Consider the following 18973-nt stretch of genomic DNA (forward strand, 5'->3'; position numbering starts at 1 on the left):
GAGCCTTCTATTCCAAACAGGACATGAACTGGGAGTGCACAGACCTGGATTCTAGCCTTGAGTAGGTCAGAAATGTACTCTTGTCTTTAGACTACAAGTCAAAGAGTCTAGAGATCTCAGATAATCTGAGCACTGGTCCAAGTAGATGGCATGATTTGGGCCCATGTGAATACGAGCATTGTTTTTTTTGATCTTTGCTAAAAGTGTATCCTAAACCAAAGCAAGATGACATTTTCCAGTACCTGGCCAATCTGTAGCTAGTTATTAACATTAAGAAATGAGTTTTCAGGGCACCTGGCTGGCTCAGTTGGTAGAGCAGTTGATCTTGGGGTTGTAAGTTCGAGCCCCACTTTGGGTATAAGGATTACTTAAAAATAAAATTAAAAAAAGAAAAGAAATTAGCTTTATTCTTCCTATTTGAATAAACTTACCCTGAAATAAGTTAAAAACTAGGATCTTACAGGGCATCTCTGACCCTGTTTATATCAACTGCTGAATATGATCATCTCAAAGCTCAGGTAACAGCTTTGGGCTCACACATAGCCCCTGGGGATCCTGCTAAATCTTCTCTTTTTTTTTTTTTTTTTTTGTATTTTCTCTTAGAAGAACTTGGCAGAGCCAAGAAAATCACCAGCCTGTTGAGCAAGCACATAATGTGTTCCCTCTTTGCTAGTCAAGGGACATTAATAAGGATGTTCTCAAATTAGCAAGCATTATTTCTGTCAATAATATATATATATTTGAACAACTGAAATTCTAGAACTTTTAGGAAGTTCAGTTCTTCAAATTTCCCCTCCTGTCACATAAGGCCAAGCATTCTTACTCACCAGTCACTTCTCTAAAATAACCATCAGTTGTCACTGCTAAAACAGAAGTTCCAAGAGGTCAAAAGTGTTTACTGACATCAGAGTGAGGCCCCAACTGGACAAAATAGAAACCAGATAATAAAAAAGCATCACTCATGGCTGTTGGGTGTGTACTGGGCAAAGCTTATTTCACTCAAGAAGGGGAAGCTGAGAGGGTAAGAACCACCATACTAGCTACTTGCACTGGGGACAGGGCTGGGGGCTGCTTGGGAAAATCACCTCATTTGACTAGCAACAACTATGGGGTCAGGCTAGATTTAACATCTTTAGCTCCTGAAGAAGCTAGTTAAGCAGATTGCCCAAGGTCAAACTGCCAGTTAATGGTAGAGTGGCAATTTGAATCCAGATTGATCTCTATTTTTTAAATTAAGTTTATTTATTTTGAGAGAGAGAGAAACAGAGAGAGAGTGAGCAAGCAGAGGAAGGGCAGAGAGAGAGAGGAAGAGAGGGAGTCCCAAGTAGGCTCTGCACTGTCATCACAGAGCCGGATGTGGAGCTTGAACTCACAAACTGTGAGATCATGACCTGAGCTGAAACCAAGAGTCCAACACTTAACCGACTGAGCCAGCCAGTGTCCTCAGACTGATCTCTCTTACATACATCCTTTTAATTAATTTTATTATGAAAGTAATATAACCATATTAACAAACATTGAGACAAAAATCCCCATAATCTCATAACCCAAATACAATGTTAGCATTTTGGTATGATTTTTGAAAGCTTTTCTCACGCATCCATTGTGCTTTGCAGAACTATGATCATCATATTCCACAATTTGGTATCCTGCTTTCTTCTACTTAACAAAGTAAACATCTAACTTATTTAACAAATTTTCTAATTATTTTCATTAATATATTCCATGAGTAGACATGTCAGAGTTTACACAATGAAACATCAAACTGTGGGACACGTAGGTTCTTTCCAGTTAAAACATGGTGTTATTTTGAGTATACCCTGGTGCCTTTCCAAATATGTATGGTCACCACTAAACATTTCGAATAGACAGTGCCAATCAACAGGTGATAAAAACTGTGATAAAAAAGGCATCTGGGTGGCTTAGTCAGTTAAGCATCTGACTTCAGCTCAGGTCATGATCTTGCAGCCCATGAGTTCAAGCCCCGCGTCGGGCTCTATGCTGACAGCTCAGAGCCTAGAGCCTGCTTTGAGTTCTGTGTCTCCCTCTCTCTCTGCCCCTCTCCTGGTAGCTCATGCTCTGTCTCTGTCTCTCATAAATGAAGGTAAAAAAAAATATGGGGGGCGCCTGGGTGGCTTAGTGGGTTAAATGTCTGACTTCGGCTCAGGTCATGATCTCACAGTTCGTGGGTTTGAGCCCCGCGTCAGGTTCAGTGCTGACAGCCCAGAGCCTGGACCCTATCTTCGGATTCTGTATCTCCTTCTCTCTGACCCTCCCCTGCTCATGCTGTCTTTCTCTCTCTCTCTCAAAAAAAAAAATAAATAAATAAATAAATAAGTACATTAAAAAAATTTTTTTAAAAACCTCTGATTAAAATATTTTGAAAGTGCCACCATGACTGTGAACTCTCAGCCCCAGAGTCAAATCAATCTGATGAATGCTATTAATGAAGGGTGACCCAAAAATAACAAGTTAAAAAAAAGCTGCACTTCTGAACCTCCTGAGAACATGGGCTGTGAATGGTTTAGTGCTCTACTTTCAGTTTCCTAGGAATGCCAACAAAAGAAGTTATCCTCACTAAAATCTATATTTGGAAGAATGGAAATTCTTTGAAAAGAAAACAAATCTGATCAGCTTTGGGTGTCAGAGTGGTCAGACCTTACAAATGAGACCAACATGCTTACCCAGGGCTGTGTCATAGTTCATAGTTAATTTGCTATTCAAAATGCCACAGACTCATTTTTCTCAGGTCAAGTGACTGAGCAACAGCAGAGCAGTTCTGAGTTTCCATCAAATAACCCTATCAAGTAAAAGAGACAGCAATGTCAAACCCTGTGTAAATTTACTCAATTTATAAAGTATAAAGAATGGCTGTCATAAAAATTGCCTATGTTTGAGAGAGAGTAATATCCAAAATATTTGTGTGTCTCTGTGTGGATATGTTTTGAAAACTTTATTAGAATCCATGCCACCCAGTTTGACGTGGAAATAGCATACTTAAATCCTGGAAGCATCTATCTGTTCCCCAGACAGAGCACTAAAGATTACTGCTGATCAGGGGAAACTGAGTGAAAATGGAGAGAATTGGGTAATTCATTCCTACTGAGATGGAATATGCCACTTAATGATAACATGACTGCAATCCATGCAAGATAACTTTCCAGCCTTTCACTGTACCCACAGTGGTTATTTAAAACCTAAACCTTTTTCTTCATATCCCTCGCTCTCTCTACCCCACACTCAGATGGGAAGTTGTACTTCATCAGACTCTAATGATATCCCTTTCCTTTCCAATGTTTAGCTAATCCTGCTTTTAATCTTTCCTTTAGACTTCCCCTGCTCTTAAAAGTTAATCTGTTTACTCATGGGAATGTCAAATGGAATGTACATATATCACCATTTTGGAAAACAATTTGGTATTATCTGGTAAAGTTGAAGATGTGCATACTCAAAGACTCCAAAATTCTTCTCTTATGCACCTATGCTAGAGAAATTGTTTGTAGCAGGATGCACATACAAGAATGTTCAAAGTAGCACTGTTTAAAATACTGCACAATTGGAAATGACCCAAATGTTCATTGAGAGGTGACTGGATAAATAAACCGTGGTATGTTCCTACAATGCAAGACCAGATAGCAGTGGAGATAAGTAAATATCATGTATGTCACTTCATGCATCAACAGAGATAAATCTTTAAGAAGATAATTGACTGGGGTGCCTAGGTGGCTTCATCAGTTAAATATCCCATGCTTGATATCAGCTCAGGTTGTGATCTCACGGCTGTGGGATTGAGCCCTGAGGTGGGCTCTATGCTGAGCGTGGGGCCTGCTTGGGATTCTCTCTCTCTCCCTCTCCCTCTCCCCTCTCCCCCTCCTCCCCTCATGCTCATGCTCTTTCTCTGTCAAAAAAAACAAAAACAAAAATAAAAACACCCCAAAAACAAACAATTGATAGGAAAAAAAAGCAATTGGTACAAGAATTTTATATATATATATATATATATATATATATACACACACACATACACACACACACATACACACATACATATATAAATAGCCCAAGACAAAGAAAACTTAATAATAGATTACACTGGGAAACATACTTCCACAGAAAAGGCAGGAAGTGACAAACACATAATTCAGAACAGTGGTACCAGAGAGAGAGGTATGGCCAGGGAGGGACACATGGGGATTTCCAAAATACTGGTGATATTCCAGTTCTTATGCTGCTGGATAGGTATCAGGTGTTGTATTTCCTTACTCTCTTTCCCTCCATTATAATGGACACATACACACACTTCTTTGTATGCATATATATTCCTTTGTAGACATCATCATCATCATTTTCCATGTTATTTTGAGCCTTTGTACCTTCCTTAGTGCCTCCTTCCTGGCATTCTGACCCTGTGTGGAGCCCTCAGCTCAGACCTCTGTCTTAGATTTGAGTGCTTTCTCTGACCCTCCTCCAGTCAAACATGACAACCACTGAAGACCCAACATGGTGCCCTTTATTCTCTAGACAGACTCACATGAAGCATTCCCCAGGCCACCATTGATGGGGAGGTAAACTCTGTGATGATGCCTAACTTGGAAGGTGGTGTCAATTGCACTGCAGGGGTGGCCAGAAACGCCATTCAGAGTGCAATGGCTCTTGGCTCAGTTACAGTGAGGAGTTCTAGACCGCAGTGCTGGCCTTGATCTCCCACACCTGACCCAACCATAGGGCGTCTGTGTTCCTGAGAAGCTTGTCAGTCTGCTCCACTGTTACTGCTACCTGGCCCAGCTTCCCCAAGCCACCCTGTCTTCCTTCCTGCAAAAGAGTCTCAATTCCACCCATCTCTCAGACACCCAGGCTCTCAACCTTAATGTAATTTTGCATCTTCTTACCTCTTTTAAGGGTAAGCTCTGAGATTACTTTTCTGCTCTAACCTCAGTTAGACTCCCTCAGGAGACCCTGATCTTGGTACCATGGCCTTAATTTAGACAAAAATAAAGAATTCTTATTAATTTATTCTATTTAAGTAATGTTTAAGCCCAAAGGTTTTACCTATTTTCTAGTAAAAAATTAAAACTGATAAATTATTTCAAAAGCAAATGAATTTGGCAAACAGTTTTTTTTTAAACACTGGTTTTTCTCCCCTATTTAAGTAGACTATCTGTGGGGAAAAAATACCTAAATTTTAACCACTGTCCTAGAGATCTGAGTTTAGGGGACTTGATTTTCTTCAGAAATATTTCATACTATCTGCATTGTAACATAAAAGTGAAAGAACAGCACATAGCCATTTTCACTTTAATGGTACAATTTTCATTTGGTCACAGATAACATGCTAGGTGAGGAATGAATATGAAAAAAAATCACAAGAATGTCAGGAAAGGTTCGTTTAGGCAAAGAGGCGCTGGGATACCATGAGGCAAACCCTAGCCTCAGCCCATGAGGGGCACAATGCTGTGATACAGTCAGGGGCCCGAGTTCAGCAGATGGCTGACTCAACAACGGATGCTAAACTCAGCAATAGACAGTGGAACTGAAAGGTCTGAACTTCCAAGCCAGCGAAGGGGTTTCCAAAGTGAAAGGTAACAACCTGACTCAGACCTGACTGTGGGACAAGAGAAACAGAAGAACAGAGGACCTTTGGAGAAAAGCATCTGGCCCAAGACTGTCAATTTAGGTGAAGAGAGCTCTCAATAGTCATGGGACCAGGAGATATGGGGACATAAAAGAAAACACAAAACTCTTGTCATTCACCAAATTTGAACAGCGATACAGCACTGAAGGCTTACAGGTTAAAGTATCATGTGAAATGCTGGCTGCCTAAATTTACATGCAAACAAGCAGTGATTTGGACTCTTAACCAAAAAGAAAATACAAAACAATTTCTATATTCCAACAAATGGAATTAAAATGATTAAATGATTAAAAAAATGTTTAATGTTTAAATGATTTAAAAAATTTTTAATGTTTATTTATTTTTGAGAAAGAGAGAGAGAGTGCGCACATGAGCAGGGGAGGGGCAGAGAGAGAGAGTTGTTATTGTTTTTAATTTTTTTTTAATGTTCTAAGAGCAAGTGATTTTAATCATGCTCTACGGTATTTACCCAAAGGAGCTGAAAACTTATGTCTATGCAAAAACCTCTACACAGATGTTTATAGAGTGGTTTTATTCATCATTGTCAAAATTTGGAAGCAGCCAAAATGTTCTTCAGGATGTGAACGGACAAATAAACTATGGTATATCCAGACAATAGAATATTATTCAGTGCTAAAAAGAAATGTCAGCTACTAAGCCCTGAAAATACATGGAGAAAATTTAAATGCCTATAACTAAGTAAAAGAAGTAAGTGAAAAGGCTATATAGCATAGCGTATGATTCCAAATACACAACATTCTGTAAAAGGCCAACCACAGACGTGGTAAAAAAAGATCACTGGTGGCCAGAAGTTTGGGGTGAGGGAAGGATGGACAGGCAGAGAGCACAGAGGATTGTAAAGGCAGTGAAAATACTCAGTCTAATGGTGGCTATACATGGTTGTACATTTATCCAAGTCCACAGAGCATACAACACCAAGAGTGAAACCTAATGTAAACTATGGACTTGAGGTGATAATGATGTGTCTATGTAGGTTTATCAGCTATACCAACTGTACCGCTCTGGTGCGGATGTTGACTGTGGGGGACACTGTGAGTGTGTGGGAGCAGGCGTATATGGGAAATCTCTGGGCTTTCCCCTCAATTTGGTTGTGAACTGCTCAAAAAAGTAAAAGCAATTTAAAAAACTGAAAAAACAAAAAGCAAAAAACAAAAAGTGCTTTTTCCTGCCCTGATACCTCTTACTCTGTTGGCTCTGAAATTGTTTCTGAAGATTTTTCCTTTCTTATTAAAAAAACATTACATAACATCTTGTTTTAGTTACTACCTAGAAAACATGGAAGCCTAGCTATATTTTCCTTTAAGCTACTGTAAAAATAGAAGAAAAATGTTATGGGGCACCTGGGTGGCTCAGTCAGTTAAGCATCTAACTTTGGCTCAGGTCATGATCTCATGGTTCATGAGTTTGAGCCCTACATCAGGCTCTGTGCTGACAGCTCAGAGCCTGGTGCCTGCTTCAAACTCTGTGTCTCCCTCTTTCTCTGCCCCTCACCTGCTTGTGCCCTCTCTCTCAAAAATAAATAAATATTAAAAAAATTTTTTAAGTTATAGTAGCCAACATGTATTAATATCAAATATGAGAAAATACAGTAAATATTATGGTAACTGTCAAAAATTTTTTTGTTCTTCCAATTCATGGGTTATACATGAAAAAAAGCACTCCTGATGTTTTGTCAATGAGGCTTCTCCCATCCCTAAAACTTCACTGTGGACCATCGTGAGGACTTCCAAACTTTGTGAGTAGGTTTCACAGGTTATTTCATTTTCAGTACCTAAGGGCTGTTCAAACTTTTCCCAATTATCAAATTTACTATTTTTTAATAATTTTTAATGTTTTATTTATTTTTTGATAGAGAGAGAGAGAGAGCATGAGCAGGGAAGAGTCAGAGAGAGAGGGAGACACAGAATCTGGAGCCAGTCCTCAGGCTATGAGCTAGCTGTTAGCATAGAGCCTGATGCGGGGCTTGAACCCACAAAATATGAGATCATGACCTGAGCCAAAGTCGGACACTTAATCAACTGAGCCACCCAAGTGCACCTATCAAGTTTACTTTTTAGCAATAAGTATCACCCTGACGCACGGGTCAAACTCTCTGGTAAAGGAAAATAAATGTTTTTCCCCTTATTTGATAACCGTATAATAGGCAAAGTTTTTAAACTACTGCTTCCCTACCATCCATTTAGGACTACTTTTCAGAACATTCCTCCAAAGATCAACAAAATCATCTCCCCCAACACACACACACACACACACACACACACACACACACACACACACACGTTCTATCTGTTTTAAATTACCATGGCACTAAATCTTGATGAAGAACAATAGAAGAAAACTGTCGTGGAAAGAAATGGACTTTCCCTGACCCATTCTTGTAGCCCAGGTCCCTGCTCCATGTCACACCTGGAAGTTACCCAATCCTTGGCTGGTATTGCCCAAAAGAAAGGGGGAACGACAAAAAGAAGTTGCTCACTGCCATCTGGGGTCCTCCTGTATCACCTTCCCTGCACCCGGCAGCTCCTGTCTGGGATCCTCCTCCATCCTTCCCTGCGCCGCGCAGCTCGCCTCAGACACTCACCGCTGTTGCAGTTCTGCCTCCTGCGCAGCCAGCGTCACACAGCCCTTCAGTGGCACAGCAGGACTTACTCAGGCCCCTGAGGCCCACACGCTCTTTCCACTACATCATGCTGCCTCGTGACTGACCCTGAAACCACCTCACTTGATCTTGGCAGTCTTATGTGGAAGGACTATGCAAATAGATGAATTGTTGTCTCACCTGCTTCTTCTGTTAACACAAACCATCCACAAAGCATCCCACTTCCTTTCCTTCACTTTACATGCTGACTACACTTGGTCATGGCATGGTTCACAAGTGAATGAACACCCCTACATCTTCCAAGAAGCAGCTGTATGCACCCACCCACAGGGCCTGCTCTTTGCAGACCACACAATCCACAAAGGAGGACTCTTTGGTAGAGGCTAACCCTAGACACAAACATTAGGGCTCCACAGCTGAATATGGGCTTCGGATCCCACCTCAAGAATCACCCATGGGCTAACACCCGTAAGTTGTTACGGGAAGTGGGGCTCAGGATTGAAACTCACCGACATCAGTGAGAACCACCGGGGACCGCTGCCCTCAAAGCAGTGAATAACCAAGCACTCTACCAACTCTCCCATTCTGAGGCACAGCCCTATCTCAGGGCATTTTCACAGGACTGTCAGAGTAGATTATAGACCCAGAGTACCTGGGAGTCAGCAAAGCATCTGACAGTCGCTCAAAGCATTAGCTGAGTGAGATGGGAAACCCTGGGCCAAGGAACAGTTCAGTTTGAGGGCCTCAGAGGTACCTGAACAACTACGCCCAGGGGTGCTAACATCACAGAGGAGCGACACTGGCTTGGAGGGAGGTCCTTGCACAGTGGGACTTCGTAGGTTTATCCCTGGTAATGTTTTCATCAAGATACGCTGAGAGGGATCACAAATAATTCATGGGTGAGGGGACAGTCAATTAATTAGAGGAAAGAACAGAGATTTGAAAACATTTCAACAGGCTGGAATGACCACCAGAACTGACCGAAACAACAACCAAAGAAGAACCCAAAGAATTAACACAGATAAAGCCCTACTTTTAACGGAAAAAAATCAGTTGTGCATATATAGGCAGGTGTCATCGCCTGTCCCACCCTCTCCAATCTGCTTAGCTGGGACAACTGAGCCCTGTTCACAAGTTCTGCCACGTGCCCCTGACCCCAGGCTCTGAGGGGGTGAGGCCTGAGGCCACTGACACACAGATACACATCAGTGCTGGGACTCTGAGTTCAGAGCGGGGGCTTCCTCTTACTCTCTGGTCTCAAGCTCCTGTCTTGGGCCCTCCCCTGTTTTGGCAGTGAATTCTAACTCGTCTTTCTGGACTCGACTGTTTTTATCAGCTTCCTGGCTGGAGTCTCACCGCTGCACACCAGTGCTGCTGCTATCCACCCCCTTGGCCTGCTCAGCTGGCCAGTTCTGCTGCCAGACATCTGTCCATCTCAACTGCCACTGACGGAAGATTTTCTTTAGTTCTAAGCCTCACCTAACTGTCTGTGTCCTAACTGCCTCCTGTTTGCTGCTGGTAACATCTCCATGAGCATGCCCCAGCCTGTGGATGTATTTGTTCTCTGGATCCTTGTCTGGACCCTACTCTGAGTCCCAAGCTGATCCCAAACTGCTACTGACAGAAACCTGGCTCTTCTATCTGGCAGGGGCAAAGGGTATAGGTTTAAAGCAATTCATATTTTATTTTAAAAAATTTTTAATGTTTATTTATTTTTGAAAAAGAGAGAGTGAGAGCAGGAGAGGGGCAGAAAGAAAGAAAGAGGAGACACAGAACTCAAAGCAGGCTCCAGGCTCTGCACTGTCAGCACAGAGTCTGACGCAGGGCTCGAACTCACAAACTGTGAAATCGTGACCTGAGCCTAAGTCAGGTACTTAACCGACTGAGACACCCAGGTGCCCCTAAAGAAATTAATATTTTAGTCTTAAGGATTTTTACTGAACCCAAGTTCAGTGCAAGCTGAAAATGTGACAGAGGGGAGATGTGAGCTTGATTTGCCTACGTGTAACACATAATGATGCAGAAAACATGTGCATCTCCTAAGAGATCTAACAGTCCCAGGGGTCCAGTTCTTACCCTATACTGGGCAAGTCATCGTGGAAGTATGTTTGTGTCTGGGTGCTTTCTTAAAGAGACAATGACACAAGGGGAATGCCTCCAAGAAGGATGTAGCCAGAATGACAGAATTCCTGATATCAAGTAATGTGTGTATTCATAAGAACCAGGGCTGCTGGCCAAGGAAAGGGGGATCTGCGGGGGAGAGGTTCCCAGGTGCTTAGAGCTGCCACGTGAAGGATGGCCGAGGGGCTTATGTGGTGAGACACCACTGTGGGATCAGCAGTGGAAGAGGTGGACTGAAGCAGTAAGTGCTGGTCCCATCTCCGCTCCTGGCTTGAGTGATGCTGAATCTCGGGGCTCAGTCTCCCCCTAAGACTTCATAATTTTGAAGGCTCCTCCCTGCTCTCAGAGCCCATAATTCTTCATCCTTACATCAACACCAATCTGAAAAAAAAGATAGGCATGGCTTTGCCTGTTTTGAGGCCTGGCAGACTGAATGGATTCTTAGGTCTCTCAAGGGGCCCCTTCTGGGAAATCAGATCCCACTGAAGTAAAGTGTGAAACCAGTGGTCATAAGCTTTATGTTTCAGGAAATGAAAAATGTAGAAATTGTCAAAGAGAAGAGAGAGGCAGAAAAATGTCTACCCTCCCACAAGACATACACTTTCCAATCCCTGTAATCTGTGACTGTCCCCGCACCCATGGTGATGTGATACGATATGTGTGCTATGATAGGATATCATGATAGAATGTGATCAAGTTAAGGATCTTGGGAGCAATAGCATATCCTGGGTTATCCAGGGAGTTCTAAAAGCCATCAGAGTCATCCTTACAAGAAGGATGCACAGGAGATGTGACACAGACACACAGGGAAGACGACAGTTTGAAGGTGGAGGTAGAGACTGGATTGACATGGCCCAAGTCAAGGGAATGCCTGTAGCCACCAGGAGCTGAAAGAGGCAAGCAGCAGGGTTCCCCCAAAGCCTCTGGAGAGGATGCACTCCTGATACCCCAATAGTGGATTCTGACCCCTAAAATCACAAGAATAAATCTCTGTAGTTTTAAGACATCAAGTTTGTGGCCACTTGCTACAGCAGCCACAGCAAATGAATACAAAGGTTTTCTGCTTGAACTTTGGTTGTAGCCCAGTGTGGGCAGTAATAACCTTCCTTAGAGGCAAAACTTGAATTTTTATATATTTTTCATGGTCTATTCCATACCAGCTCAGAACAAGGGCAGCTCTGCTTTTAAAAGTGTTTAGGGACAGTGACAAAAGTTTCTTCTAAGCTATTCTTTATACGTATTTTTACTAATAATGTCTCCTTCACAGGCGATTGCAGCAGACAGTAAATCTATGCAAGGCAGACAACCAAATGATTCCAGCCTCTACCCAGCAGGCCTGGCCGCAGTGCAAGAGATTATGCAGCCACTCGCCTGGAGGAGACAGCCAGGGCTGGGGGGAGAAGGGGGTCGGTCTTGCTTCTTCATCGTAATGTGGGCTGCTTTTCTCCCAGCAGCGTCCAGCTCCCCCCTTGCAGATGATGAATGCTACTGAGATGAGGACAAGAAAATAAAGCCCAGCCTAGGGACAGGCCACAGAGTGTGTGTCCTGCAGGCCTCCCGCAGACTGCCATCCCACAGGCACCGCCTGGTGGGACCAGGTTAGGTTTTAAGAGATGGCTCCCCCTTAAGTTTCTAACTTCTCTTTCATCAAAACATCCTTACTATTTTTAAAATCACACATAAGGGTGAAAGTCCTTTTAAATTTAGTGAAGAGAAAATGAAAGATGTGTATAAAATTACCAGTTAAATTACATGAGGCTAGTGATGATTCATTTGTCTTCTGCTCTTTTGAGCTTTAGTACAAGAGAACATCCACTGTGGAGTGGAAACAGAAGAGTGCTCCAAGTCTGAGTGCTACTTGTGGATCTTGTCACTTCTCGATGTAAGTCTTTGGGCAAATCATATCACTTCTGTTGAGCGTCATTTCCCTCACATGTAAAATAGGGCAACTGAGGAACAGAACACGTGGCCTAGGACACTGGTTAGCCCACAGGTGTTCATTAATGTTCGAGGAACAAATGAATTATGTGTTCTGCATTCAAGACTAGACAATTCACGCCTAATTTTTCAACTCTTTCCTTGAATCACAACATAAATTTTGTTCTCTGTAGCTCTCCCAATGGTCATCACTGTCTGCCTGAGTTTATAACGTCGAGGAAGAAGGATCTTTTGTTGTCTTGGAAATTTGAATTGGCAGAGGGCATGCTTTTTCTTCTACAGCAGCACTTAGATTTACAATCCAGAGATTTATATAAAAGAAAGTTGGTCAGTTACTATGGGTGATGCGTAACAACTGTTTCTGGTGCAGACTAAAACTGTTTGCTCTTCAACCTAAAACAGTGGATGTTCCTCCCTCCCAAACAACACTGTCCCTCCCATCCAAGCCATTCCCTTTTCCGGATCCCTGGTTGCCAGGAAAGCAGGCTATGTGAAGCCCAGCCTTTACTCAGGGATAGAGAGGCTGGTCTTTTCCCATGCCAGGTCTCCAAGAGAATGGGTCATCTGTGTGGAGGCTGGGGCAGGGTGTGGAGAACGGGCGCCACCTGGGCATCCTGTAGGCCCTGGGGCTGACAACCCTAAGAGTGTGGATCAGAGAAGGCCGAAGGGGCAATCCCATCCGCACACCTGGGCTGCCCTCTCTGGTCCCCACACCCACTTAGGGAGCCCTCCCACTCCACTCAGGAAGCACTGGCTTCTACAGAGGGTGGGGAGTTCTCCTTATGGCTGTTCTTCCCTCTTCCTCTTAATCTTTCTACCTTCTTAGAGCAACCATGCACAGTGAGATGCTACACCCTGACAGCTCCCCAGCACATGTATATTCTTCCAGAAGACACAGCCTTGTGCCTTCCCAGCCACTAGCATTCTCAAGCCTTGGGACATGCCACGCAAGCACTGCTGACCTACTGGCCCCTGGAAGTTCTATTCCTCCTACTAAAGGAAAAATCTTGTGTCAATTAATCTTTCCACTTCTCAACCAGCTATGCAGGAATTGCATACACAAGGCTTTAAAGCTTGGTTCCAGATGCGGTCTCAAATTTTGAACTCTCAATTGTTTACAATCACATTTTTTTTCTTTTCACAAAAAGTATCAGCTCCACAATAAGAACCTAGGATATTGTTATCATTTCTCTTGGGAATTATTAAAACAAAAGAAACATTGAAAAATGGAGCAACTTCTATGTGCATTCTACACTTACAGATAAATACATTTCAAGGAGTTTACTGAGGAGTGCATTTTATTGTCTTTTCTTTCCCATGACAGTTTTACTTGGGGAGGCCTCCCTATCAAGCAGACAGCAGTACTCGTGGCCATATTTGTGGCCTGAGGGCAGTTATCTAAACCCTGCAAACAGCGGAATGAATAGCAATACAGGAATTCTTGGTCTCACTGAAACTACAGAAAGGATAGGTCTCTCTCAAGGCACGTGCCAAATACTTTCTTTTTTAAAATGTTTTTAATGTTTACTCATTTTTGAGAGACAGAGAGAGACAAAGTGTAAGCAGAGGAGGGATAGAGAGAGGGAGCCACCGAATCCGAAACAGGTCCCAGGCTCTGAGCTGTCAGCACAGAGTCCGATGTGGTGCTCTAACCCATGAACCACGAGATCATGACCTGAGCTGAAGTCAGATGCTCAACTGACTGAGCCACCCAGGCGCCCCAAGTGCCAAATACTTTCAATCATTCAGGACAAAGGCCATGTAGGATACATGGAAATCAAACCTCTCTCCTTAGCCCTTTGAAAGTCACTATGACTAAAGTAGATGTTACTTTAATCAAATCCATTTAAATCATGATTTAAATTACCAAAAAAGATAAGCCAATTTAACCAGTTTTGCTTTTTTAAAAAGCACATTGTTGTCCTTCTGACATAACCTGATTACCCATTCTTTAAAATTCAGTTGAATATTGGTTTTACATTTAGAAGATAACACTATATATTTATATCAGTGATTTATGTAAACCAAACTTGGAAGTGTAATAACTCAAGAAGATTCTCTGCAAAAACAAAAACAGTATTACTGTTTCCTTGTGCCCTTACTGCTCCTCCCTCTTTTATCTTTTAACTCTCTTTGCTTGCACAGAGACTTCATTCTTAAGAACTATCTATTCATTTGTCTGCTTGAAACTTTGTATTTTTGCAGAGAAAGCCAGGGAATGATTGTCTTATCTCTGTATAATGCTATTAACAAGCATGGCTTCCAAGACAAAACCTAGAGATGCGGAAGAGAAACATGATTTCTGAAATACACAGTAAGTAAAATTTATTTACTCTGCTACTTACCAACATGGCTTTCATGGACTCTTATCACCCCCTAATTTGGTTATGTGTCATTTGCTCATGACTGTAGTCAACATTTTAAGAGGGCATTCTAGAAGCCAGGCATTAGGCTTGGCACATGTAAGGATTCATACCTGACAGAACTTAACAGCTCAATAGAACACAGATGCCAGATGGTTACTGCACAAATACCTATACAACAATAGCTAGGAAGAAGTGCATGGTGGCAGGGCAGCCCCGTATAGGTTGGGACGGAATGTCACGGAAGACTTCTCTAGAAGGGAACATTGCTTTTTTTGTTACTTACTCCTAAAACTTTTTAAAAAGAGGTCACACAAATATATGGTCTCAAATAGTATCAATTCCAAGGTAAGGTGGGATATGAGAAAGAGAAAGCTCTGGAACCAGACAGATATGATTAGAACCCTTGCTACTACCACGGTGCTTCAAGGAACTCATGGTGAGGGGCAGGGCTGCCTCATGAGAGTGCTGTAATGGTCAAGTGAGACACATAGGAAACACTCACTATGTAGCAAACACTCAATAAACTAGATAATAATTAATAACTACAGAATTCATGTTGATTTATCTTTGAGCTTTGACACCTCAAGATAAAGCTTATTTTCCATTTGTAGTTCTTTTTTCACAAAAATGTTCAACTGAAAGAGAAAACTCAAAAATCCATTTAGAAAACAAAAACCACACTGTGACTTCTGTAATTTTTCTTTCTTGGGTTGGCCAGCAGATATCACTTAATTATACAATGGAGGTATACCCTATTCTAGATTCTTTTTGGCAGATACAAAAACACAAAAAAAAGAACAGTTTATACATCTGTGCTCAGCAGCCTTCTACCAGCATTAGAAAAAACTCTGGAATCGGAGCTTTTGAATCAGAACTTTTAAATCAGTGAACTCCCCTAAGGTGGTTAAGTGTTTTCCAGGTCATTAACTACGTGACCGAGAGGGTACAACAGGCAGAGAGTCCTTCCCAGGCAGCTCAGATTCACATAGTCCAAGAAGCATTTCCCAGCCCACTTTCAGCTTCTCTCTTTCTGAATTCCAGTAGTACTTACAAACACCCAGCCCACATGGCACTGTTCGCTCCTTCATCAGATACTCACTGCTGCCAGTGTTGTACCTGAGGGTACATCCAACAGACAAGGCTGTGCCTTCCAGGAGCTCCCAGCCCTTATTAAGCATCCTTCAGACTTGTGGCTAACAGCCCTTCATTCTTTTTGGTACAAAGCCCAAGTCAGAAAACGGATATGTGTGGTTTGTGTTTTTAAGTTAAAAAATGAAGAATTTTACTTGATCCTGGAGAAGGGACCATGTTACTATGAGAAAACTGAGGCTCACCTGGGAGAAAAGATTTGCCTACAGTCTTAGACCAAGTGAATAGCAGAACCAAAGCGAGAACCTAATTCATCCCGCTCGGGGCTCTCCACCCCATTTACTGAGTGCTCTTGTGTGCCTGGCTTTGGGATGCACTGTGAACAGAACAGACCCGCCTCGCCATTCGCTGGACCTCCCTACTTTCACAGTGGTGGGGTTCACCTCCACTTGAGTGGCATGAGGCAGGGCAAGCCCCACAACCAGGAATAGCTCCAGGCATTTCCTAAACTGTCCCTCTAGGGTTCTGGCTATTATGATTGCTCTGCACGGCACTCTTGTGAGCTGGCTCCTGGCACCCAAAGGCTGTGTGGCCCAGGAGGGCCACAGTGCTGACCCCCCAGTCTACTTACAGAGTACCTTTGCCAGCCCCTGGCTTCCACAGCCAAAACCCAAGCAGACGAGGATTTCAAGAAGGCTCCCCTCCAATCTAGCCCTGAGAAGAGAGCCTTTCAATTTCCCTGAGTCACCTTGGTTTGTATGAGCTGAAAAAGCCACAACTGAAAGTAGATTACAAGCCATTCTACAGAGGGTAGGGGGCAGCATGGATCAGAGGTCAAGGGTTGCTCAAAATTGTTCTAGAATGCGATTTCAGTCAGTATACTTCCTCAACTTAAAGGTACACTGACTGCATACAGAATGGCTCTAGCTCAGGGAGAAGAACCTCTCTTCCACACACATTCAAAACGAGAACCCCAAGTCATTCTTAGATAATGGAGAGCCCCTGAGTGGCCAGGGAATGGAAGAATGTAACTCAGAACTGCTCAAAATTACACCTAAGGCAATGTGATTGGGTTGGGGAGACCAGGGCAGCAAGAGATCCCACGGGTGGCTAGAGAGACCTGTTTCGGCCCAGCCTTTCTTGGAAACCCAAGGCCTCTGGGAGACAATAGAAGTACAAGCACGGAAGACTCAGCCAGTGTTTACAGAAACAAAGGGCGTGTGGCTCCTTCACACATCCCCTCCACCGGGGAGCTTTTCTGGAGAGCCTGGCCTCCCTCTGTGCTCCTGGAGCCAGAGCCCCTTCTGCACCTTTGTATCACACTGTACAATAATTGCTGGTGTCCTTGTCTGTCCAATTCATTTTTGTCTCAACAGATTCCAGCATGGTGTCTAACACCCAGTGGGCATCAAAAAATTGTTAAGTAAATGAAAGAATGACCTGTGACACAGTGACTGTCATTCGAAGATACAACTAGGGCAGAAGAAAGCAGCAGTCATCTCAGAGGGGGGGAAAAGCCCTGGATGGACTGAGAGGTACCTTTCTTAACCAGGCTGATGACAGAGTGCTACCCACCCCTCAGCAGGCCCTGAAGGCTTACCAGCCTCAGGACAGCTGTTCCATTCTATTTCCATTTCCATTCTATTTCTGGGGTAAGGAGGCACATCTTCTAGCTAAAACACATGTTCCCATAATTATCAAAATCGAGCGTTACAACTAAGAGAAGGGAAAAAATAGTAGATTCATCTAAGCGAGGCTGAGACTTTGTCCAACTCAACCCCTCTCTTAAAAACCTATGGACTCAGAGTCACAGTCTCAAGTTCAGAGTGGACTGAGTCTAGGGTCCTAGTGGGACACCCTTTCTAATTTACAAGGTATGTGTTCTCAGTGCGAAGCTTGTCAACTTACTTTTTCCACATCTAGATCAGCATCCTGCTTCTTCAAAAAACTGTAGAAGAAAAAAAAAATTGACATCAAAAGAGAACGGAGTGCTCTTTGCCTAAAACCTCCCACAAAGTACCACCATAGAATTTCCATTTGCTGCAATCAATTTGCTCACAACTTTTCTCTTGTTCACACAATTGTTGCTATGTCACAGTTGCCACAAACACCTGTCTGAAACTGCAAAGCCCTGGCCCAGTACCATCAAAGGAAGCCAACATGAGATTTTAACTTTCTAGAACCAGGAAAGAGAAAGACGGAGGTCTTACACACACTTACACACACACACACACACACACACACACACACACACACCCCTTTTGAGTGCCTACAGGTCATCCACAGTTGGGAAACATTAAAAAATGAGTCTTCCAAGATCTTATTCAGCTCACCTCTTGGCTTAAATCTTCCCTTAGCCCCCAGCCCACATGTGCCCCACTTCCTGTCTGATTGTGGGTGGGCCTCGCTGTCAAAACAGCCTTCTTAGGATGGCCCCTCTTTCTCATCAGCTGGAGTTCCCCTCTGGAGAGGCGCCAACCCACCAGCCTGCACCAACTTGTCCACGGAACTAGGGCCCCAGGATTACCTTAGAACCTTGTGCCAAGCCCTGGCAAAGCAGAGTGCTGATTCTGTGGCCCCCCTGCCCACTTCATTAATCTTAAGAGTGCCAGGAGCAGCACAGCAGGTTTCCAGTTTGCTCATGCACTCTGCCTGCCACCTGCCAATATTATGGTTCCTCACTTATTTGTAATTTTAGCTGTTTGAACAAGGCTTCAGTTTTAATAAGATGATAGAGAAAATAAAAATGGTTGAATGGAATTATGTTGATAATACGTTAGGACAGAAAGTAAAAGGTTTGAGGAATGTGAATAAAAAAGCAGAAACAGTTTTTCCTATCTTAGTAGAGACTCACACTTTTTGTCATTATGATTCTTAGCATCCTGGTCCATGGTATAAAAGACTGCCATCCTAAATTACTATCCCCATCAAAACCATCCCCTCCCCCAACACACACACAAGAATTTTTGCACTGTTTGAAAGAATGCATAATTAACAGTAACATCTTTGTTTTGTTTAATCGAAGATGACTCAGAATGAAGGAAAGAAAAAATGACCACGGGGAAGAGCATTAGAAACTCATATATTGTCTTCTGCAGATGGGTATTCAAATCATGAACTGACTGCTGATACACATGAGAACAAGCGTGAAGTTGGAGGGAGAGAATGTGCTAGTGAGCATGCCACCACAGCCCAGACCTTAGCAAC

General features: G+C 43.0%; 1 protein-coding gene across 3 annotated transcripts in view; it reads right to left on the reverse strand.

Annotated features, from left to right (window-relative positions):
* Nucleotides 1-17717, reverse strand: part of FYN (FYN proto-oncogene, Src family tyrosine kinase) — a 182136-nt gene extending 164419 nt beyond the window's left edge. For 2 of the 3 annotated variants that reach the window (XM_029945651.1, XM_029945649.1), the window contains exon 1: nt 17675-17717. The gene's annotated coding sequence lies outside the window, so the exon portion shown is untranslated. Of the gene's footprint in view, nt 1-8234; nt 8254-17674 lie in introns of those variants that run through there. The other variant, XM_029945650.1, reaches the window with a different exon arrangement.
* Nucleotides 17718-18973: the final 1256 nt, after the last annotated feature.

This window comes from Suricata suricatta, chromosome 7, assembly GCF_006229205.1.
Source record: "Suricata suricatta isolate VVHF042 chromosome 7, meerkat_22Aug2017_6uvM2_HiC, whole genome shotgun sequence".
NCBI classification, from domain to species: domain Eukaryota; kingdom Metazoa; phylum Chordata; class Mammalia; order Carnivora; family Herpestidae; genus Suricata; species Suricata suricatta.